Source organism: Apodemus sylvaticus, chromosome 10 (genome assembly GCF_947179515.1).
Source record: "Apodemus sylvaticus chromosome 10, mApoSyl1.1, whole genome shotgun sequence".
Lineage (NCBI taxonomy): Eukaryota > Metazoa > Chordata > Mammalia > Rodentia > Muridae > Apodemus > Apodemus sylvaticus.
In genome coordinates, this window is record NC_067481.1 from 74,030,910 (window position 1) to 74,056,294 (window position 25,385).

The following is a 25,385-nucleotide window of genomic DNA, read 5'->3' on the forward strand; positions in this document are numbered from 1 at the left end:
GATAGTTGGTTTTAATTGTCAACTTGACACAATTTGGAATCACCTGGGAAGGGAACCTCAATGATGGATTATCTAAATTAGGTTAGCCAGTGATTGTGTCTTGGGGGGGTGCTTATCTTGATCAATGGGAAGACCTGCCTACTGTGGGGGGCACCATTCCCCAGGCAGGGAATCCTGTATTGTATGAGAGCAGATAAAGCGATCTGAGCATTAGCACGCATGTGTCAGTTCATTCATCGCTCTCTGCTCTTGACTGTGGACGTGACCATGTGCTTCACCCTCCTGCTGTTGTGCCTTCTCTGCAGTGATGGACCGAGACACGGGCTTGTGAGCCAAATAAGCTCTTTCTCCATTAACTTGTCTTTTGGGGGGGGGGTATATTATCATGGTGACAGGAAATGAAAGGAAGAGAGTGAGAAGCAAGTCCTGAGAGCAGCCCCCCCCCCAGGTTCCATGTGATAGAAGCTTTGTCCCTGTATAGTTATCTGAGAGTTGATGGGACTTTAACTGACTATGCATGTGTTTGTTACTGGGGCCAAAACCCTTACAGGAGACGATCATCCACTGAGACTTCATTCCCATGAGAATAAGATGTGACGAAAGAGCCCTGAGTCTGCTGACTAACTGACCCCCAGGGACCCCTTTTGATCGCTTGACTATGAGAGGGCCGACACAGACAGGGTCACCTGAGAGGAGAACTTCGAGACAAGTAATCTTCATAAAGAAATGAATCTCAGGCATTTGTTACAGCCATAGAAAATGGACCCAAACAGCCAGTGGCACGGCTAATCGGTCCCTGCCTCCCCAGCTTTCCAGTTCTTTGAATCCACTCACTTGGCTTTCTGTTTCTTGCAACCACGCGAGTCCCAGCATGACCCCACACAGACACCATCAGGTGCACTATCCACAGTTGGATACTCTCTGGTAAAAGCACCCCAAGATTATTGAGGTGGAACAGCCTCTCTGTTCGAGGCTTTCACCTCTTGTTTCTCAAGGAGCCGGGTGTGGGGTGAGGAGAAAACCTGCTAAGTAATTAAGGTCTGTGGCCTAAAAAGTGGGCCAACCCCCCTAAATACATGCCCAGGAAATGGCGCTCCAGCATCTCTGTAGAAGTGTGGAGGGCTTTGTACTGGATAACCAGCTCTCATAACATCTCTCAAGTTTTATTTACAGCAGCGATGGGTGGCCTATTGTCCCCAGACTTCATCTGAGGTGTCAAAACACCCCTGTCTCACTCTGCCACCAAGCACAGCTGGATTTACCCACCTATTCTCCTGGTACCATCTTCCAAGAAGTCTCTGTACCTCACCCCTTTCAGCCACCAAGCTCCTGTGGCTCCCAAGGGCTAGGGAGGCTTGCAGCTTAGAGTCAGCAAAGAAAGCCCTGTTCTGAATGGGTCTTTTCTAAAGGAGTGCCCTGGGACCAGCTTTGGCCCCGGAGACACCAAACTGTCTCTGCTGGGCAGCATGCCCAGGGGAGGGAACTGGTCCTGAGTTTTCTTTTCAGTGTCTCCTTAGCACAAAGCAGCCGGATGGTGGGAGCCAATAGAGAGACTGGAAGACACCGGAATGGAAATATTTACTGTGAACTTCAGAACAAAACACAGACACCCCCCACCCCTGGTCAGGTCCCTGCAGAGATTCCTAGATCTCATCTAGAATGTGGGGGAGCAGAAAACTCGTAAGTGGGGTCGATCAATGTCTGCATGGCCAGACTTCCAGGCTTCTGTCACACACAGCCTGTGGAAGTATGGCTTAGGATGAATGGTTGCAGTGCCCAACCCAGTGCACATACTGGAGACCCCAATGTGGACACTGAACGGCTTCCTGGCCCCACAAGGCCTGAGGCACATCACAGTCCACATGTCCTGGATGCCCTGAGGACTGACTGCCTTCCTCATCTCCTTCTGTACCTCTATTCATAACACCATTTGTCTACCAGCCCCACTCCAGGGCCCACCTCTCCTCAGTCCACAGAGCTGGCTCCTTTCTCCTCCTGGAGTCTCTGTAACCTTCCCCGCTCCAGCCTCAGTCTCTCTGCCGTGGCCTTGCCCTGGACCTCAAGCAGGACTTGATACTGGACCCATTTGTGGAGTTCTCAAATCCAACTCCCCTCTACCTGCCAGCTGATCATTGGTCCTCTGACCCCATGTCAGAGGCTTGGTCCTGAGTGTCATTTGGCAGGAGATGGAGGTGAATATACGCAGGAGGTCTCAAATGCCAGACTGCCAGCGTTTCTCCATCCCCAACCTGTTCCTCACTCCCCCGCCCCTCTCTTCCCCTCCTGGTCCTGTCCAGAGTCTGGGCAAACAGACGAACTGGCTGGCATGGCTCTTCCCGGCTGCTGCTGGGATTTAGAGGTGGTACCACAGGGCGGGTGCTAACTCCCCACTAACCTCAGCCAGAGCATCACATTAAAACACGTCCATGGAGGTAACAGTGGAAGCATGGGCCATGTCGGACACGCAGGGTGCAGCTCTGATGTGATTTATTCTGTCCAAAGCTCATGCTGTGACTTTAGTCCCTGTTTGGAGTCACTAAGAGGTAGGACTGAAGGGTCTTCTCAATGCGATTAGGGCTCCACCTCATGAGTGGATTTTCCACCCAAGTCACACGTGGATTTTACAAAGGGAGGCTGCTCCAAAGGCCATGTTGGATTGGCCTCTTGAAGGTCCCCTGTCTCTGGCCATGTGATGCCCTGCCCCAGTTGGGCACTTTGCCAACAAGAAGGCCATCGGCAGCTGTGTTCCTCCGCTGGGAACCAGAGTGTTATTAGTAAGAGAAAACAGCAAGACAGGGGGGCTTTACAAGTGTCTTGTTAAAACTGATGCTTCTGTGTTTGTTGTTCACAGCTGCCCTGTAGGTGTGAACAAGGCTTCTGTCGGACAGATGTAGAGACAAGCCTAACAGATACCACAGGGGCCCAGCAGTGCAGGGCATCCCTGTCTGACTCCAGCAACTGCACTGACCTCAGAGACGGACAGGTCACTCTGAGGCAGCAACTGTCTTTGCCCCCAGTACACGACAGGCAGCTGCAGGCATCAGCGCCTCGGGCTTTGGCTTGCACATTGTCTCAGAACCAAATTGCAGTAATCCAGAGGCACAGTCAGCTGCCTGATTTTAGCCAGAGTGAAAATGAGGTTGGCACTGTGGCACATGCTGGAGGAGCAGAGACATGCTTTTTTGAAAAGCTTTATTGCTAGACCCTCGGACCGGCCTCACAGCTACCTTGTTGGTGTCTTGGAATCAATGGTATCTTTGGAATTCATTAATTCACCATTCATTCATTCATTCATTCACTCATTTGCTTGTTTATAGACAGGATATCACGTAGTCCAAGATGGCCTTAAACTTTGAAGCTGAAGATGACCTAGGACTTCTGAGCCTTGTGACCCATTCACCAGAGTGCTAGCTGTGTATGGCTGGGGAGCAAATTCAGGACCTAATGTCTGTTAGACAAGCACTCCTCCAACCGAGCCATATCACAAGGGAGCGTGTAGCGGACTGTGTTAGTAAGCAGTCATGGAGGGTCAACTTTCAGAATTGATGAGCACCACAGGCCCCTGCACAGCTCCAGGAACACCAGCTTCCAGGCTACAGTTCTAAATAAACTCCTTGGGGGTTGTCTCTCCTTGTGTGTGTGTGTGTGTGTGTGTGTGTGTGTGTGTGTGTGTGTGTTTGATTAGGAATGCCCCCATCCCCACCCCCCTCCTGCAGACTCCAGTTTGAATGCTTGGCCCATAGGGAATGTCATTGTTAGGGATGTGGCCTTGTTGGAGAAAAGTGGGTCACTGTGGGGGTGGGCTTTGAGGTCTCCTATGCTCAAGCTATGCCCAATATGGATCAAGATGTAGAACTTTCAGCTCCTCTTGTGCCATGTCTGCCTGGACACCGCCATGAAGATGATAAACTAAGCCTCTGAAACTGTAAGCCAGCCTCAGTTAAAAGCTGCGGTCATGGTGTCTCGTCACAGCAATAAAACCCTAACTAAGACACACTGGGAAATCCCAAAGGTCTCACACTAGGCAAACCTGAGGCATGTTAGGATTTCGGAGGGGAGAGAGAGGGATCAGCTGTTCACTATTCTTATGTCCCTCTCTGTCTCTGTCATGCCCAAGGCAGGATCAGGTAGCATCCTCATGCCTCTCCGCGGTGCGGATGCCCGGATGCCAAGAAGGAGAGCAGAGCATCCCTGCCAGGTGGACACACCCTCTTTGTCGACCGCCCAGGAGACACATGGAAGCCTCCCAGGCCCCAGTGCTTCCTGCAGTGATGGGGGATGGGTAGCAGTATGGGCAGCAGCCAGGCTCCTTGGGTCTGCCCTGGGGAGCCCCACATGGAGACCACAGGCAGTTTGTCATTGTCCCTGCCCCTTCCCACATCCTGCCCAGCCCAAGACACTAAGTAAGACAATAGGCAGGTAGCATCCCACCCCCTCTCCCAGAGAGTGCCAGGCACTGACAGTCTCTTTCCAAACTATATCTTCTTGTAGCAAACTCCACGTAGGACCGAGGCCGTCTGTTCTTTCTGTCTTTCTGGCCTCTCCCCGTCTTCCTGAGGCAGTAGACATTTGAGCCTGGCTTTGAGCACCCTCCCTGTGGCCTGCCTCCTCCCACAGGTGAGTTGCAAGTACAGACAGGCTGTGAGTCCCATGAGGTACATCTCAAGACCCGCAAAGTCATTCAGTCCCATAGGTTCTGAATCCACCCCGTTTGTCTTCCTGTGTGTATTTGGTACCTGAGGACCCAAGGGTGGTGGGTTTTCCACACCATTGTGGGACCCACAAGCCCTTCTCTCATGATGCCTCCTACCTGAGAAAGACCAGGGTTGTGGTCCAGGAGGCAAGCAGAGGCTCCCCTACTCTCACAAACCCTGGAAGTGCAGCTGAGTTGCTGGCGGCACTGAGCCTGCTGTCAGCTCGCAGTGTTGACCAAGCTTAATTCGATACCCCTGTTTAGAGAAGGAAGGAAATCAGAAATTGGAGCCGGAGCTGAGTCCAGCAAATCTGATCAGTCAGGCAGCCTGGAAGGGCTTTTCCTAACCAACAGGGAGGCAGTGGGAGGTGCAGGGAGCACTCAGGCTGCAAGTTCAGATCCTAGCCCTGCCCTGAGAAGCAGGGGGAAGGGGTGGAGAGAGCAGTCACCCCTCCAGCTGGAGATTGCAAGAACAGTTTTTTTGGCCTAAGGCTGCAGAGGACAGGCACAGTCAGGCAGGTCTCCCCAAACCATGATCACACACTTTCTTTTTCTGTTTCAAAGCTGCTGTGGCCGTGCCAGGGAGCAGCAGGCCAGGTCACTGGGAGATGAGTCTGGTGAGTAAAGGGACCAGTGCATGGGGTGGGAGTGGGCATGGGGACACAAGGCAGGGCGCCTGCTCTGACTTTCACTAAAGCAGGAGATCTTATGGGACTCAGCAGGGTCCCTATCCTCCACACCTGCTGTCCTTTAACCCCACCCTGGAGCAGGGAGCATCCACCCCAGAGCTCAAGACTTAGCCACCTCTTGCTGTGGGGGAACCCTGTTCCTTCCAGGACTGACCTGGTGTTTAGGGCAGTCCCTACCTACTGCTTTTGTCCCTAAGACAAGCCACCATAGCATCCTCAAACCTCCACTCCTGCCTTATCTCTCTTCGCTCACTTTCCAAGGATTTCCGGGACTTCCTCTACAGACCCTGTGCAGTATCGCAGTCTTCTGGTCACCGTCATGTGACCACTACACATCACCCCACACTCAAGCTCACATGCAATTGCCATGCAGCTTCACATGCAGTTTTATACATCCGTTCACAGAGAATCGGTCATACCTCCACATCCACAAACAAGACACAGCCTTACTCACTACATATACACACAGCCAAACATTCATTGACTACACATACTGTCACACACAGACATACACAATAACACACTCACTCTAACAAATGCATGTACACGCTTGCTTGTGTACATCCACATATTTGAATATGTATGATCACCTTCCCTCACATACATGCCCACATAGGGTGTGCCCATGTACACACACACACACACACACACACACACCTACTCACACACATGCTCCCTAAGATGAATTCCTGGAGAACTTAAGCAACCTCTGACCCTTCTCCAGGTTTCCAGGCAACACGTTTATGTCCCATACATGGAGTTTGGTAAAAAATAAGGAAACTGAGCGGATGAGACCTGTTGGCTCGCTGGAAGACTACGGTTATCCAAACGCTGCATCTCTGCACAGGCTGGCGAGGGTGGGGAGAGGCTGTGGGGATACAAGCAGCCGCTGGTGTTCATCTCTCTCACTGAGCAGCCAGTTGCCCACATCAGAAAAAGATGTGTGTCTCTTCCCTGATCATCTTTTGCAGGAGAGATGGCCATGAGGCTTAGCAAGATAGGGTGGACTCTGTGGCTCACTGTGGCTGTCCAGTGAGTGCTTGTGGTCACTGACTCGTCCTCCCTTCCTCGTGAGAGTGATTGCCGTGACTCCCAACACACTGACAGCCCACAGGGGCCACATGTCTTTGGCCCCAGACCCCAAGGCAAATGCAGCCCTCACTCAGGCCTCCCCGACCGACCGACCACTGGAGTCCCTGTGGAGCCAGCTGCAGGGATTCCGTCTGCACCAGCAAAAGAGTGAGTGCACTTACTGTCCTCACTGAGCCAGACACACTGTTCACACCCCAAGGCTCCCCTCTGCATTTCCAGGAAGGAATATACTCTCTTCCCTTCCTTAAAACAGGCACTCCTCTTGGCTTATCTTTTGTTTTTTTGTTCCTGAAAAATATTTTGTTCCCATAGGGAAAGCCACGTGGGAGCGTGGCCTCTGGGCGAGGGGATGTGAGAGTGCATGTGCTCTGGGGCTGGCTGCCTCCAGCCGGGGACAGCAGTGACTGGCCGGGGACAGCAGTGACTGGGGGGGTGGACAGCAGTGACTGGCGGGGAGCCATCCCTGATGCTGGGCCTTCCTTTTGCATCAGGAGGTTGAAAGCCTGGGTTTGTGTTAGTGCTTCTGATTCTCTCTCTCTCTCTCTCTCTCTCTCTCTCTCTCTCTCTCTCTCTCTCTCTCTCTCTCTCTCCTCCCCAAGGTTTCATGTAGTGCTAGCTGGCCTTGACCTCCTGTGTAGTCAAGATTGGAACATGTCTCTATCTAGCTCTCAACTGTTGAGATTACAGGTTTGAGTCACCATACCCACCAAATATCTCTGATTTTTTTTAGAAATGTATTTTGCCGAGGTGTGTGTGCGTGTATGCATGCGCGCATGAGTGTGTGTTTTTGTATGTTTGTGTGTGTCCTTGTGTGTATACAGGTTGCCTGTGGTAGGTGTGTTCCTTCACTGCTCCTCCTAGCCCTAGTTTTTGAGGGAGTGTCTCTCACTGAACCCATGACTCCTTATCTAGCTAGGTGGGTGTCCAAGGAGCCCCCAGGATTCTCCTGTCTCAGTCCCTCATCCCCAATCCCAGGATGTGGTGACAGGCAGGAGCCACTGCGCCTGGACTTTATGTGGATCTGGAGATCTTAACTCGGATCCTCATAGGCAGACACTTTACCCACACAGCCGTCTCCCTGGCCCTCTGACTCTAATTTTAAACCCTGGCATGAAATTTAAACGTGACAGGGACACCAGTAGGCCAGTGTGGATAAAACCATGTTCTCTCAGACATTGGAGGGCCACAGAGTTTGTGAGCCGCATAAATAAGAATTTCTGGAAAGAAACCATCTTTATTCATTGGCTAATAAAATGTCAGTGACTATGAAGAGTTTGGACCATGGCTGATCTAGTAGCCAAGTTGTAACTTCTCTCTGGCTATTTTAGCCCTCTAAAGGGACATTCATTGCCTACCTTTGGGTCCAACCTAACATCTTGATAAACAGATGAAAACCTTTGGAACACATTAACTTGACAAAACACTGTTTGCTACTGGAAGAGCTAAAGAAGCTATAGTGAGATTTCTCGGCCCACTGCGCTGTCCACCTGAGATCTCCACCCGTGTATTTTTAAAAATGCCTAGATTTATAACTTTTATTGTTCTGTTGCTACAAAAACTGCTTCCATGTTAGAACATGGAAGTAGGGGTGACCTAGCTCCACATCCCCGGGCCACGGTGACTCAAATTTGGCTCGAGGATGTTTTATCAGACCCAAGGAGAGAGACTGGTACCCTACTGGGGGCAAGGGGCTCAGATAGAGGTAATCAGAGGGCTAAGAGGGCTCTCTTTCTAACCTCCCCCAGCTAAGCTTCCTCTCTTTCTAAGCTTTACCCAGCCTGGCTGAGTAAAAAGGGATCCATAATGTAGCCCCCCCACCCCCCCAAAGAATAAAAACATTGGGAGCAACCCTATGTGGTGAGGGAGGAGGGTGGGACCGTCCATAGAGAGAGGCCAGAGAAAGGCCACTCTGTGGCAAGCAGGCCTTCAGGATGTGGAAAGAGACTGATGGGGAGAGACCAGAGATTCTGAGCAGGCTGCGGATGTGAGGGGATGTGGTATTCTTCAGAACAGCCCTGGCTCTAACTGGATGGGGAGGAAGACAGCTCATGTGTAACCAGCAGATGAACTCAGAGAGCTGAGAGGCAGAGCCCTGTGGGATGCAGAGGAAGAGGACCCCGGGTGTGGCTGGTTGCCCCGGGAAGCCCTTTCCTGTGCCCAAGTAGCTCGCTGAAGCCCTGTGGGAGGAAGAGGAGGCTGTTTGGAGACATGTAGATCCGAAGGCTTCTATGGACATTCAATGCTCAGGAACAGGATGAGAGTCTGAAACCCTGGGGGGCGGGGCTGGGTGATGTGGGGAGGACCCCCGGATGTGAAGCTGTCATCTGGGGTGAACGAGAAAAGACCATTAAAGCAACTTCAAACAGGCTCACGCCAGGTGACCAGAGAGCTGGTATCGATTCATTCACTCAGCAACCTGTCTAGACACCAGCCAGGTCTCCATCTTCCCAGCCAGCACATGAGATGAGTCAGGCTCACTACAGCCCCGACCCTCCCCAGGCCGGGGCCACACCTCTATCTCCTTCCCCTTCTCCCAGGATCCAGTGGTCAGCTAGAGTGTGAAATGGCATCACTGATGGCCTCAGCGCATAGGGAACAGCGCAAAGTGAGCCTTTGCTTTGTGAGTGTGAAAGGGAGTGCCTGGTGGCCCCAGCCTCTGCTTTGTGACCCTCTGATATCTCTCTTAACCAAATAGCAAAGTCTGGGACCTGGAGATGCCCTAAACCCGGACACACACTAGACCTGTTCCAGACAACCATGCCTAGAAGATACAATCACTCAGCCAGCCCCATTCTTCACCATTCACACAGCAGCATCCACAGTCCCCTGCCTCAGATGGTATCTTCACTCCCATTACTTGACACCTACAACGTCTTATTAGAAAGCTAGGGCCCCTTAGTTGAAGGATCTTGAAGTCTGGGCAGAAATATCAGCAGCTGACCTAGGATAAATTGGGGTCCCCAGTATTCCCATAAACTCTTGAGAAGTAAGAGGGGACATGTCAGCCGGTGACCTGGGCTCTGATCCCAGCATGACTGCCTCCCACCTGTGTGACATGGTTAAGCCACTACCCTGCCAGCCAGGAGCCTCAGTTTCCCCATGTGAAACATGGGCACAATGGTCCTGGCAGTGGCCCCAGAGTCAGTGTTCAGGGCCCATGAAAAGCTATGGCAGGATAAAGGCAAGGGCTCCCACCATGTCTCCCTAAGAGAATCAAAGGAGAGGTAGTGACACCCAGAGACCCAAATTCATGCGGGAATGGGTCAGCAACACCAGATCCCTCACCCGTCTCCGTGACAACCAACCTAGGCTGCCACCAGTACAACTCTCTCCATTGAGTTGTCCGGTCCCAACTCAGGGCTCTGAGGTTCAGTCCCATAGCAAACCATTTTCTGCCAGCTGCTCTTGAAGTCACCTCCAAGAATAAAGCCATGCTTCTGCTCCAAAGATATCCCCAGGCAGGAAACGGGCAGCAGGCACCATGAATGTTTAATTACACTAATTGTCCAAGTTCAGTTCCCTCCTCACTTCTTAAGTACTTTGTGGGAATCTGTGATTAAGCGTGAAATGGCTCATTTCTACGATTCCCTCGCTCAGAGTTCTAGGTCGGCTGGGAGTCCGCGCCAGTCTGGGCCAGGCATCCCTTGATAACGCCATCTCGTTTTTTTCTAATTTCATCTTCTGACCTTTTACTCTAGAAGTCCTTACCGGCTTCGTCCTGGGTGTTGGCACACAGCACCAAAGCACCGTAATTACTTAACTGTAGCCCTGTCGTGGAATCTACTTTTGACTTTGTTCGAAAACACTGTAATCAAATCCCTGAGAGTCAGGATCGATGAGCCTGGCTTGCCAGAGGAAATCTATCACAGGACTAAGTGGTTTAGCGAGAGAGGAGCTCCCTGTACGGTTGGGGGGTGGGGGAGGTGGGGAGCAGAGCCTGATGGGGATGGGTGGAGCAGAGGACTTGGGGCGTGCAGAGAGGCAGGGCGGGCTGGAGGAGTGACTAGGTGGGCGTGGTAGTGGGCGGAGCCTGTAGATGGGAGGAGCGGGCAAGCAAGGGTGTAGGTATACTGAGCCAGGTAAGTGGACAGAGATAAACAGAGCTATAGGATGAATGGATGCAGGTAGAGGATGCAGGCAGGGGATGCAGGACAACAATGCAGGCAGATGGGCCTCGCAGAGAGAGAGGTGAGTAGGCAGTATGCATCACCAGAAAATTTAACCTCACCATTTGGGCCCAGTGACTTCTGAGGCTGAGCTATTTCTGTGTGTTCTGCAGTGAAAAGCACATGTTGACCTTCCGGCCATGGACTTGCACACTCTTGGCCCTGCACAATTGGCATGATGGCTTCAAATATACATCAACTATACATTATGGCCCAGGAAGAGTGTGTGCGTAGGCTCACAGAATGAGCCTTGGAGGAGCACAGGGGCTTAAAACGCCAACCTCAGCTTCCATTTCTGAAACCTTCAACTGCCAGGGAGTGATGGGTTGAATATGCTTGGCCTAGGGCTCAGCACCATTAGGAGGTGTGGCCTAGCTGGAGTAGGTGTGGCCTTGTTGGAGTGGGTGTGGCCTTGTTGGAGTGGGTGTGGCCTTGTTGAAGTAGGTGTGTCACTGTGGGTGAGGGCTTTAAAACCCTCGTCCTAGCTGCCTGGAAGCCAGGATTCTCCTAGTAGCTTTCAAATGAAGGTATAGAACTCTCAGCTCTTCCTGCACCACGCCTGGCTGGGCACTGCCATGATCCTGCCTTCATGATGGACTAAACCTCTGAACCTGTAAGCCCCAGGTAAATGTTGTCTTATAAGAGTTGCCTTGGTCACAGTGTCTGTTCCCAGCAGTAAAACCCTAGATAAGACAGGGCATGTGGGCTTGACCAGTGCCACACACAGCTAGGTGTTGGAGTCTATACAAATTTCCTTTACCCACGCACTACTTAAAAAATGCCCACTTTGGAAATGCACTGAAGGATTGCAGTTAAGAGCACTGTCTGCTCTTCCAGAGGATTTGGGTTCAATTCCCAGCACCCACACAGAGGCTCACAACTCCAGTCTCAGGGAACCTGACATCCTCTTCTAGTTTCATGGACACCAGGCACACAGGTGGTGCACAGACACACATGCAGACAAAACACACATACAAATAAAACAAATTTTAAAAATCAAAGGCCCACCATGTGTACTTGACTGACATTATTTCATTTTATAATACAATGTGGGGGTACCATGAAAGAAACAAATTCAGCTTGCTTGGCACTTCTGAGTGTGTGTGTATGTGTGTGTGTGTGTGTGTGTGTGTGGGTGTGTGTGTACAGATGGCTCATGTAGGCCAGAGAAGGCTACTATGTCCCCTAAAGTTAAACATCCAGGCAGTTCTGAGCCTGACATGGGTGTTGAGAATGAACTTGGGTCTTCTGTTAGAGCAGCAAGTGCTCTTAACTGGTAAAACATCTCAGTGCTGGGATGTGACTCCGTTGTAAAGTGCATGCCTAACATTTCTAAGGACCTGAGTTCAACCCTAGCACCACAGAGCAAACAAACAGGCAAATAAATAAACAACAGGAAACCTACTTTCTAGTCTAGTATGATGGTCCTGGTAATCCTAGCACAAGGGAGGCCAACACTGGATGATTGCTAGGAGTTCAAGGTCGGTCAGGGCTACATAATGAATTTTAGACTAACCTGGGATACAGAGTGAGACCTGTCTTAATACTCTACAGAGGGAGGGAGGGAGGAAAGGAGGGAAGGAAGGAGGGAGGGAAGGTGGGAGGCAGGGAGGGAGGGAAGGTGGAAAAGAGGGAGAGGGAGAAGAATGGGAGAAGGAGGAGGGGGGAGGGGGGAGAGAGAAAGAGGAAGGAGGAGAGGGGGAGGAGAGGGAGAAGAAGGGGGAGGGAAAGGGAGAGGAGGAAGGGGAGGGGGAGAAATAGGGAGAAGGAGAGGAGGAAGAGGGAGATGGGGAGGGAGAGATGGATGGGGAGGGGAGGAAGAGGGAAGAAACGGAAATTTGTGCAATTGGACAGGTATGTTAAATGCTTTAAGCATAAAGAAGTGGGTTAGGGCACAAGAATAGGTGGGGTCTAACCCATCCGTTACTCTGACAGCACAGGTAATGCTGCAGCTGGTTGCACACATCACAACTCTGCACATTAAACACACGCCACTCTTTATCTTTTAATGATAAAATAAAACTTTCAAATAGAACGATGGACTAATGAAACTGGTTGGTAAGAGGCAAGGCACCTCGAGATTACCATGTTGGATCACAAACTCCTCACGAGGAGGTGTCACAGACTCCAGGGTCACAGACCGAGGTTTTATTTGGTTCCAGGAAGTACTTCAGCCCCCTGAGGGGTCGGCCATTTCAGCAGTTCAGGTAAGCCCAGGCAGATGTGGATTCCTGTCTCAAGCCACGGTTGTCTGTATCTGATCCGTGTCAAGTCTGTATACAATTTTAATCCAAATTCCCATGTGATTCTTGTAAATTGAGCAATTTCTTAATAAATTGAGACAAAAGAGCACCAAAAAGTAGGTCTTTATTCTAGTCTTGCATTGTGCCTCTGAAAAATGTGCGAATTTTATCTCGTGGAATAGTAATGAGTAATAGTAATAATGGAATGGTAATAGAGTGAGCATTCCTAACCAGAAAATCCAAACTCAGAAACGTTGAGTTCCTCATGATATCCCAAAAGAAACGCTCCCTCCCTGGGGTTGGAGTGATGGATCTGTGGTTGCAGGTGCTTGCTGTGCAGGCTTGAGGACCAGAGTTCTGATCCAGCATACAGGTAATGAGTTGGGGGCTCCACCCATGCATGTAACCCAGGATCCAAGGAGGGTAGAGACAGGAGTATTGCTAAAGGTCGTTGGCTTTCAGCCTAGAGAGACAATGTGAGCCCTTGATACAGGGGAGACTCTGGCTCAAAGGAACAGATAGAGCGTGAGAGAGAAAGACACCTAATGTCCTCGCCTGCCTCTGAGCACAGGCACAGACACATACACTCACATGGATACAGACTTACATAAACAAGAAATCTTTGGGGAAAAAAAAGACAGACTGAAACGAAAGAAAGTAAGGCAGGCAGGAAGGCTGGAAGAAAATTACATCCCTGACCTCTGATGACATATATCTATTAAACATAAGGGCATCAAAATACGTTATAAAATACCCTAGGCTATGGATACAGGTATACATAAAACATAAATAAATTTCATGTGCATTCCTTGGTCTTATCCCTGAGACACCCCACCATGTAATGCAAAACTCTTATCTGAAAAAAAAAAAAAAAAACAACCCCAAATCTGCAATCTGAAACACTTTGGATAGAGGACTCATAACTTATAGATCTTTTAAAAATAGTACTGATGCCCCCCAGAAGACAACTTTACATTTATGCCAGGTTTATGTACAGACCCCATGACACTCCACTCTGTAGTTGAGTGAAGAAACAGCCTTCCATCTGGGGAAGCGAGTGTATCTGTGAGAGATTGGATCAACCTGAGTATAACCACAACTTAGCAGGCCTGGCTGCTACCATGGCAACCATTTGGGCTTCCTAATAAAGGGTCACATCGCTCTTAGATTGTCTCGGGCATTGTTTTAAGCAAGTTGCCTGTATCCCGCCATCGCATCCTCACAGCAGTGCCGTGAGTTAGCCACGATTATCTGCCTTCTGCAGGATGTGAGAAGTGACATCTAAATTCCATGGCCACTAAAAATCTCTGGTCCCAAATCGGAACCCCGGGCGTTTCCCTGAGAGTGGAGCCCAAGCATCGTCTCGGTCTGGGTTTCAAGGGACTCGAGTGAATTCTGACACTTTAAGCAAGTTACTGTAATTGTTTTCAAATTAGTCCTCAATTCTTGGTTTGGAAAATAGGACATCTTGGGGCACTGTTGAGAGCTGTAAAGACAGTTGTGTGAGCCTGTGTGGAGCCCACGGACTGGTAAGGAGCCTACACGCTCTGCAGAGTCGTTATCTTTTTGTGTCTCTGATGCCACTTCTAGTGCAATCCGTTACTTAAGAAATGGCAAAGAGCCACTCACCAGCAAGTCCCCCGACTGAGCTTACATGCATGCTTATGTTTCTTCCATTAAGTTTCACAACACTCTCACCGCGCCCAGCGCCAATACTTTAAAATCTTTTATTTATTGGTCTAATTAAAGTCACAGAACACAACATCTTTAACTTCCTAGAGAATGGAAATGTTCAAAACCACCCTTGGCTCTCACGTGTGAACACATCCCAGCAGGTCTTTGAAACAATAGCTGGGAGGGGGAGATGGATCAGTGCAGAGGGCTCCGTGCTTACACGTGAGGGACAGAGTCTGAATGCCCAAAACTCACATAAAAAGGCATACGCACACATGGCCTTGTAACTCCAGAACTGTGGGGAGCAGAGACAGGGGGATGGCTTCATCCTCCTAACCAAGGCCAGGTTTAGAAGGAGTCTCTGTTTCAATTGAAGAAAGCACCCTATGTTCTACTGGGCTGTATGACCCAGCTGTCTGCAGTCACCCTTAGATGTTGCATGACACTTCTACAGTGGGACTTCTACCATGGAACCTGGTGTTTTCCCTACACAGGTCCTGGCAGGTGCCACATCTACACATGGAAGGAATTGGTAACATCCAACATCTTTCTCTGACGTATAGGCTCTCTCTTGTCTGCCACGATAACTGTTAGGCTTCTGCATAGACCTCAGTATGGTCTTCTGCCTCTGACCTTTTCCCATAGATGCTGGAGCCTCCAGTAGACCCTGCCCCATCAGTAAAACCCCCATAATGGTTGTGAGAGCAGGTGCAAAGTAAGCCACTGTCTGTGGCCTCCTGAGGGGCGTGATCTTTCACATCACCTGCCCAGCCCACCTACTAAGACATATTCAGCTCCTTTTCAAACACTGGTGTGTCCCTGTACCACCCGAACTCCAGTGCATGCTGGGAAACATAGCTTGCTCCGCCCAGAGTGTCCAGCTGCTGTCCTTCCTAGATACTACAATTTGAATGCAGCCTCCAAGTCAGAGTATTGGGAATTTAGTGCCTGAGTGTGCATGCTGATGATTTCTGGAGGTGGGGCCTTTGTTGGGATAGTTAGGGTCACTTGGGGTCCTGGTAGGGAGATGTCTATGATGGCATCAGGGATCTTATAAGAAGAGATACACTATTGAGCTAGCATCCTTTCTCTATCCCACCATGTGACTCCACCCACCATGTTATGGTACAGCAGACAGGTCCTTATCAGGTACCAATGCTGAGTTGAACTTCCTAGACTCTAGAACCATGGGGCAAAAGAACTTGATTTTTTTTTCTTTTTTAAATAAATGATCCCACCTGTAACAGAAAGTGAACCAAGGCACTGGCAGACTCTTATTTGAGCTTTGAAACCCTGGCTCATTGCCCCTGCAGTTGCTTTCCTCTAGCACCTAAAGTGTAGATTCTCCCAGCACCTGGATTTAATTCTCCCCTCCCCCCACTAAACCATGGATGCTGGGAACTACACATCACCTCCTTGCAATGCTCTGTCACCAAGATCTTGAGCTTCAGAGGGAAAAACACGGGTCAGACTGACCTTTGGGTTTGAGCCCCGTCCAAGAGGAGGCTAGAAGCTTGGAGTCTGTGAAACAGAGGAGACCCAGGGCCTTTGCATGTGGGCCCATGGTCTGTCAACTGTGACAGCCTCTGTCCATAGGACTCTGTTCCCATCCTGACCCCTTAGCAAAGGGCCAGAGGAAGGCTTCCATGCCAGGTCTTGCCTGGGGAGAGTCAGACATGAGAATGGAGGTGCAAACAAGACGGAATCCAGTTTTGACACTCACCAGTTTGATCCTGTTTGTTGCTGGGTCACCCTCCCCAGGTGGACCTTTTGAGCCCCAGGCAGAGCTCTCTTTAGGACTCAGGTTGGACCAGCAGGGCTCCAACCATCCATCTCTTGCCCAAGACAAAGATTACCCTCTCCTCTGGATCCTTCCCTTCTCTGAGGTGCTCAAGCCTCATTCCCACCTCCTGTTCCTGCCGTGGCCTCAGATACCCTTCTGCTTGAGCCACTGTTCAGCATGTGCTCGAACCTACCCCCTACCACGCGGTACCATCCCCCAAATAGAGACTCTGCTTGGCCTTGAGATCAGTTTCACCCTGGCTTCCAGCTGCACAGCCACCGGCAGGATATTAAACACACTCACCCAAAGAGCCACAAGCCTCTACATACCTCCTTCCTATACTGGGTTTGGGATCTTCCCTCCCTTCAGGCTCAGAACCAATCATCGCTACCTTATTTCTAAGAAAATAAAGACAGGAAAAGATGGACATCAATACCAATTGTCCCAACCACTTTCTTGAGGGCACATAATCTTAGTGTGCCAGTTCTACCAAGAAATCCAACCTCAGTAGCCTTCTGAGACCCTAGACCCTTGCAAGGAATAGGGCTGGGTGTGGAGACTCTGATCAAGAGTCTCTTGATCTGCTATGGACTCCCCAGTTCATGTGCAGAAGTCTGATCCTCAGCAGGATGGAATAGGTGGGGCTGAGGCAAGATACTTAGACAAACAGGCCAACTGCTGGGTGGCTGGAGTCTGATGCAACCAACCGCAGGGCTGCGACACACAAAACACCATGGGACCATCCCAACAGCAGATCCAAGACCAACTGAAGCGAGCTGGGAACAGCCCAGCCGACCACGTGAGGCCTTTGCTTCATCCTACAGCTCATGAGCTTTGCAGAATCGCCTGCTGCCATCATGCATCTAACACCAAGCTACAACAGACTAGTCCACGTGAGGACAGAAGAGGGGAGTAACCCTAGTCTGGAAAAAAAAACAGACCTGTTCCTGGAACTCCCCGCCTTAACTCGAGAATAATCCTCCCTTCCTTTAAAAACTGACATAAAACAGCTGCTCAAAGTCATATACAGCTCTCTCTCTCTCTTTCTCTCTCTCTCTCTCTCTCTCTCCCCCGTCCCCTCCCCCATCCCCTTCCCCTCCCCCATTCCCTTCCCCTCCCCCAACCCCCTACTCCCTGTTCCCCTTCCCCTCCCCCTCCTCCCCCTTCCTCCTTCCATCCCTCCCTCCCTAAATCTGTATTATCAACTTTAGGTCTAGAGAGGGTGCTTAGGGATTAAGAGCCCTTGCTGCTTTTGTAGCAGACACACAGACACATGCTCAGTTCCCAGCACCCACTAGCTGGCCTCTGAGGCATCCCCACTCAGATACATACACTCTGCTTACACACATAAACACATAACTACATTTATTTTTTTCAAAAAAAATATTTTCTTAAAAAACTCCAACTGTGTTTCCTCCTGACTTGTCCTGAAATTCTTTTCTGTGATACAGTCAAGAGTCCCTGTGTCCTGTGAGTTTAGAAGTCTCCAGAAAGAATTTCCGCCTCAGCAGCAGCGTGGAGAACTCAGGCTGCCAGTGAAGGGTCTTTAGAAGGTGATTAGATACTAGGGGAGAAGCCTCATGAACTGGATTAGTGCTTGCATAACAAGAACCCCACAGGCTTTCCCTGCCACTATGTAAGAGCCCAGAGGGTCTTATCTCGGGACTCTGTTCACCATACTTCACCCAATGCCTCCATACCGACTTCCCGCTCTCCAACACTATGAGGTACGTGACTAAGTACACGGTCAAGTCACCCAGACTTCGCTCAAGCTGCCTAAGATGCCATCCTTTTAGCTACAGTGAAGTCTTAATAAATGTGAGCCAAACCAGACCTGTTACGTACGGCTTCACAAGTGTGGGGATGTGTGGGACATTGCTGTTTAGATTTAGGAAAAATACACAACGATCAAACTCATGGCGCTCAACTTTTCTACCGACAGAATTAATGAGGGTGAAGGCCATGAGGAGCTCCTGGGCCCCTCCCCGTGTCCCTGCCCAGAGTCTTTGTTGGAGAAATGTCAAGGGGAAAAGAAGCAGCTTGGAACATCTGTGTCCTCCAGTTTTAACTTCATCTCTGAAATTGCCAAAGCACAGATGCCAGGTGTTTGACAAAAATGAAGAAAAAGAGAAGCTAAGAAAGCACCTGCCCCCGCCCCAGCCCCCTAAGCCTGTGGGACAGACAGCACAGCTGGCTGCACTCACCATCTTGTGGATGTTAAAGGATGAATTCAGAGCCAGAATCTCCAGTGTCTTCTGAATTCCCCACACACCCAGCCTGGGTGCAACGAGAGGCCTGGTGGAGCTGTATGCGTCCCAGACTTACCAGCATGGAGGAGCTGAAGCTGGCCTTCCTCTCGGGGTAAAGATATTCCCCGAAAGCCTGGAGGAGGCCCCCATGGAACTGGGCGCTGCTCCAGGTTCCCTGGAAGACACTGCAGGTGAAGTAGCTGGTGTCCCTCTGGGAGCCAGTCCTGGCTTCCCCTGCTGGGAGTCTGTGACTCATGGGCCATCTGCTTTGGATGTTGACACTGCAGTTTTGTTCTGCTTATATTTAATTGACATCAAAGTGTTGTATCTCCTCATGGGCATGGCGTGTTAAGGGGACTCACTGTGTGTCTGGGTAAAGGGCTGTCCTCTGTCCATCCTGCATACCATGTGTCACAGTCTAATTAGAGAAATTAAGATCACCAGCTCCTTATACATTCCTCATTTCTCTAGGTTGGGAAGCTGTGAACTTGTAGCACTTTATGAACCATATAATATGGTTGGACATGGTAGCACGTGCCTGTAATACCAGCACTTAAGGGAGCTGAGGCTGACGGGTCATAAATTGGAGAATGTCTTAGGTTGTTTGGCAGGACTCTAATTCAGCAAAGTGAATAAATAGGTTATAGAAGTTGTTGTAAACTATAGTTACCTGCCTGTGCTATAGAATATGCTAGAACAATGGGGGCCTGGAGTGATGGCTCAGCAGTGAAGGCTTCCTGAAGCTCTTCCAGAGCCCAGGTTCTGTTCTCAGCACCGACGTGGCAGCTCACTATTGGCTGTAAGTCTAGTTCCAGAGGACTTAACACCCTCTGGCTTCTGTGGGCACTGCACATATGAGACACATACATACTGAATACTTATATGATGCAAGGTATTTCCTATCCATTCACATTGAGGCAGTGAGAGGTCAGTGATTGGAGGAGAGAGGAGGAGGAGCTAAGGGAAGGAGGGGCAGAGAGGCCAGTGATTGGAGGGGAGAGAGGAGGAGGAGCTAAGGGAAGGAGGGGCACAGAGAGAGGGAGCCTGGGAGCTGCATGGGGAGCAGGAGAGGACACTCAGATCCAGATGGCGTCAAATGTGTTGTTTCTGGTGTGATGAGAGGTGAGAAATATTGGGGTAAGATCTTATTGTAAATTGGCTTTATGAAACTGGGAGTTTCTTATACATAAATATATTTGGTTAACTATTCAAGTTTAAGAGTCATACTTTGCCGGATACTTGGAAGGAGTGGGTGCTGGGCAGGAGAGAGAGACTCGTCGGGTCTTGGAGTAGAGGTCTGGTAGGGCGGTACCCCACCAGGTAAATAATTAATTAATTATTACCCACTACACTTATACACATAAAATAAAAATAAATGTTACCAAAAAAAAAAAAAAGAAAGAAAGAAAGAAAGAAAAAGGGAATACTCCTGACTATTTAGGTAACTATTGTCCACTTGGCTCTCTTCCTCCCCACCTTTCCAAGTCTCTAGAAATCTTTTCTTTTCCCACTCTCCCTCCTGCCTCCCTTTCCCTTCCTCCTCCTGACCCGTTCTTGCTATCTAACTCAGGGTGGCTTCGAACCCGTGATCCTTAGTCCCGTATGCTAGGGTTTCAGGCATGAGCAGCCCATACCCAGCTACCTGAAATCATCATAGAGTGACAGAATTCATCTTTCCCTTTCCACGTCTGGTTTGTTTCAGTGTCTGGAATGTTCTGTATCCATGTTGTCAAGCGATGAGATTCAATTTTTATGGTTGCAATAACATCCCATCGTATCTGGGTACTGTGTTTCCTTTAGCCCCTCCTCCCCTCAGGCATCCGACTTAACTCTGGAGTTTGCAACTGTGAATGATGTAAAGATGAGAGTGCAGATGTCTTTTTGATGAGCCGGCTTGGCCTCCTCAGACACACCCCAAAGAATCACTACTACAACATATTGACTGGGAGCTGAATATGCCCCAGGGGTGATAACCAGGGATATTCATCAGGGACCCTAAGTTAGCTACCTCCCCGCTGTGACCAAATACCTGAAAAAAAGTAACTTGAGGGAAGAATGATTTATTTTGGCTCCCAATCTGAGGATGTGACCCATCATACCAGGAAAGGTGTCAGGGTAGAAGCAGTTCACAACTGTGGCAGTGGGATTGTGCTGACTTCTGGGCAGACCAGGAAGCAAGGCTGACCTGTAAGCCAGTTACAGAACACACATGAAATAGCTGGGAAAGAAGAAAGGGAAAAACGGAGGAACTGTAAATGCCAGAGACAGCACAGGCTGGGGAATGGCATGCTGGGAGGCTTCCGGAGTGCTCAGGCAACAGACCTCACCAAAAGGCTACAGACAACACCAGAAGGTGCTCAGAGATTTGCATGGGATGGGGTTGAGGGTAGAGAGATGGGTCCCAGGGACATCCAAGGAAAGAGATGCCAGGCAGAAGGAAAAACCTGTGCAGGAGTGTGAGAAGAAGGGTGGGAAACATAGAATGTTCGAGATAAGGTGGTGAGGAGAAACCATGATGCCAGGGTCCATTGGTCAGTTGCTTCTCCCATCACTGTGATGAAACACAACTTAAAGGTTGATGTTGCCTCAGAGCTCCTGAGTAGAGACCTTCCCAGTGGAAGTCCTGGGGCTGGCGGCAGGAACTTGATGGGGTCGCTCACATTGCATCCACATTTGGGAAGCAAAGAATATCAATGCTTCTGCTCGCTGCTCGTCCGTTTGCTCAGGCCTGAATCCCAGCGCATGGACCAGTCCCACCCACACTCAGGTGTGTCTTCCCGCCCCAGCTGACCTAATCAAGAAATCCTTCACAGATGTGCCTCTTTAGCATGCTACAGCCTGTCAAGCTGACAGCATTGGTCACCACAGTTTAGTGCATGATAAAAACATTGTCTTCTAAATGGAAGCAGAAGTATGGTACCAAGCGTACACATAGAGGGTTTGAGTGCTCAGGCACGCGTGATCTGTGGAAAGTATCAGATACAGGATCCTGTTTCTAGCAAATCCCAGCAAAGACAAATCCACAGAGACAGGAAGTAGTTTGGTGGTTGCCTAGGGGATAGAAAGATAGGGATGAAGGCTGACAGCTATCATGTAGGAGTTACTTTTGGGGAAGTACTGAGGTGACCATAATGACAGCCACCAACTCTGAGAAGACATTGATATTTTGATTAATTGTATATACTGGGTGAATTGATTGGCTGTAAATTATATGGTACTAAGGCTGTTAGAGAAAAAGGGAAGGAATCACTGATTAGGATTGGCAGGGAGGGGAAGGGACCGGTAGGAAGAAGCAGGGAGGGCCATTGGAAAGATGATGATGGTGGCTAGGCCCAATGACCGAGGGGGCGGAGCTGCTGAGGAGTGGTCAGGCTCTCATGAGTGTTGACAGACTGATATAGTTGCCTATTTGTACATTTTATTAAGTGTGTAGAGGCCAGAGGTCAAAGACCAACCTTGAGTATCAGTTCTCAGGTACAGTCTACAGAGTCTTTCACTGGCCTAGAATCTACCACATATGCTCAGCAGGCTGACCACTGAATACCAGAGATTCAGCTGCCCCTACTCACCCAGCACTAGTACCAAGCGTACACAATCAGTCCTGGCTTTCTCACAGGGTTCTGGACTCAAACTCAAGTCCTGAGGCTTGGGTAGCCATACTTCTTGGGTATTATTCTCAAATGTGTTCAGCTGTCACTGGAGACTTTCATTTCCGGTTGAAATATTTCTCAGAGTGACAAGCTGAGTTCCGGGGACTCGTGTCCAGGCATGTGGCAACACTCCAAAGGTGGGAAGAAGGGAGATGACACGGGAAACTGAGGTCAAATGAAGAGCACAGTGGTTAGAGACCAAGAAAGTGTAACGAGTGTAAAGCGCCTCATTGGAGCCGAGGTGACCCCATTACATGCCATGGGTAACTGGTGAGGACCAGACTGTGGATTCTTTAGCAATGAAGTCATGAGTGACCTTGAAGAAGATGGTTTGGGCAAGGTGATGTCTGCAGATATGCTGCTGAGACTCATGGGATTTGAGGAATGGAGATGAACGGAGACAGTGACCACTCAGAGTTTTGTCTGCGCCAATAGGAAAGAGACGTCACCAGTACGGATAAAGACATCAAGATGTTAGAGGAATGCAAGAGGAAAGGCAGGAAAAGCCACCTGTACAGGAAATGTGGTAGGGTGCTTCCTGATGGCCACCAGCCACCGCGGTGACCAGCAGAGGGACTGAGGGGTCCCCTGCAGCAGGTACAGAGCTGGCGGAAGCTTTCAGTTTCACCAGGGCTACAGCTTGACCTGCAAATGTCACGAAGCCAGGGCGCTTGCAAGAATGGACGTCTGCATCAAGATGGGGCAGCTGGGCAAGGGACGGTGAGACAGCAGCAGGGTTAGCAAGATGATGGCGTCCACATGGAGCAGGTCCTAGCTGGGATGAGGGCCTTCAGAAGGGGAACTACATGGGTCCAGGGAAAAGAGAGCCAGGGTGTTATTACTGAAAGAGACCTCTGGCCCAAGGTCACTGCCATTGGAACATGGTCCCTACAGATTCACGTGTATAAATCATAATTATCCAAATCATATGTTGATGGCATTGGGAATGTGGGGCCTTCATTAGGATTATATGTGGTGATGAGGGTAGTGCCCCCATGTTGGCAACAATGGCTTTAAAAGAAGAGGCGCCTCAGCTGTCATACTCAGCTGTCTCCCCGTTGTGTTATGTTGCGGCTATAAATCCTCACCATACACTGGTGGATGGCAGCACTATAATCTAGGACTCCCCAGCCTCCAGAACTGAGAGGGAAAGAAACTTCTATCCCTCACAGACTTCCCAGTCCTGTGCATCTTTGTTACAGCAACAGAAAACAAATTAAGATGAAGGAGTGAGGAGATAGCATCATCAAAAATCCAGTCAGTTAGTGGGCCTTTTCTAGAAACCTTGAATGCTGTTGCCATGTTCACACTGGTGGGAGATTTGGCAGACCATGATTCCATGCCCCTGTGAGTTCTTGTAGCACATGCCAAGGGGGAGATGCCACTGCTTTGACAAGGGAAGAATCCGTCAAATTATCCCTTTATAACTTTGTTCAAGCAATGCTACAACAGACACCGACGGAGGCCTTGGTCACTGCTGTGGACACCTGAAAACTGGTCCTCCTTGGAGCCTAAGCTCCCTACTGCTTCTGGAAGTTTCACCAGTATCAGAAGAGGAATGTGGGGTTCTACTCTCCCACACAGTCTTAGTGACTGGTTGTTGTTTAGTGTGAGAGTCTCCCATGGGCTCTTATTTGAACATCCGGTTCCTAGTACTGTTTTGGAAGACTGTCCAAGTTTTATGTGGTGGATCCTTGCTAGAGAAAGGGCATCACTGCGAGTGGACCTTAAGGTGTATAGCCTGGCCCTACTTCCTGTCCACTCTCGGCCTCATGACTGAATAAGTAGTGTGGCAGGCTGTCTCGTGCTCCTGCACCACGCTTTTGCCGCCATGGTGGACTAGATCTTTAAGCTGCAAGCCAAAATCAGTCTTGTCCATCCTTCCCCTATTGTTGATTCTTCTCAGGTATTCGGTCACAGCCTCGAGGACTCATTAACCCAGGAGAGTGTCTCCAGGCTAGGGTGGAAGAGGAAACCCGACTACAGCAGAATGTGACGCTAAGACTTGACGTGAGTGTTGATCCGTCCCTGTCTTTGTTAGGGTTTCTATTGCTTGCGAGGAAACACCATGAGCAAAAGTAACTTGAGGAGCAAAGGGTTTATTTCATCTTACACTTCCAGGTAACAAGTCTACCGCTGAAGGCAATCAGGGCAGGAACTTAACCAGAGCAGGAACTGAAGCAGAGGCTATGGAAGAGAGCTTTTTACTGGCTTGCTCAGTCTGCTTTCTTATACAATTCAGGATACGAACACTGTAAAACCAGAGGCCACATGCCTCTGTGGGCCTTGTTATTTGGTCCAAAGGGACAGCATGTGAGGTTGAAATACCACAGGATTTACATGTGACACTGATGAGCGGCTGATGCCTGCTGCCCCAGCCAGCCGTTCTCAGGCACACCCTGCCAGAGCAGAGCTCACTCAGGCTTGTGGAAAATGAGGTAGCATCAGGTCAACCCAGAACGATTCACATCGTCCAGCAAGGCTTGGCGAGTTGGGTTTGTTATCCTGCATCTCTGTGAGTCAGAGTTTTCAGCCTCAGTGTCATCCAGACAGTCAAAATCAATCTGACGCGCAAAAGGTGATGTGAAAACAGCCGTGTCGAAGGCCACTCTGCAGTTTCCATTTATGAAGGTCCAATGACCACGGTCTCCTTGGAGAAGTTTATTGCTTGGGCACAATTCAAACATGCTCTTTCTTTGACTTGCATAATCTGACTTTATTTCAGTATTTTTTGGGAAGTGCTCATTCATTTTTTTTTTTGCAGAAGGAGCACAAAGGAGTCCAAAGAGATGGTCCTTAGGGAGTGTGATTTAGAAGTCCTGAGTATGCCAATGAGAGTCAGAGCACACGCGCATTAACTGCAGATGCTCCTCTGCCCGCAATGGAGCCCAACAAACCCCTCTGAAACTGCTCTGTGTCACGAAACTATATATCAAGCCTACCACACAGCCTGGAGTGTGGGCTCTTTCCCTTTGTGATCATGTGACTGACGAGAACTGTGGGTCACTGTTGCTTAATCTGGCATAAGAGCCAAATGCAAATCTGTCATTGTTTTGTTTTTCCTGTTTATGGTATGCATGTGAGTGCACACGTGTTTTTGTGGGTCTGTGGATGCCAGAGGTTGGAATCCTTGATCATGTTTCCAT

At 49.7% G+C, this 25,385-nt stretch overlaps 1 protein-coding gene across 1 annotated transcript in view; it reads right to left on the reverse strand.

Annotated features, from left to right (window-relative positions):
• Positions 1 to 25,385, reverse strand: part of Adamts2 (ADAM metallopeptidase with thrombospondin type 1 motif 2) — a 210,571-nt gene that overhangs the window by 86,195 nt on the left and 98,991 nt on the right. The window lies entirely within an intron of this gene.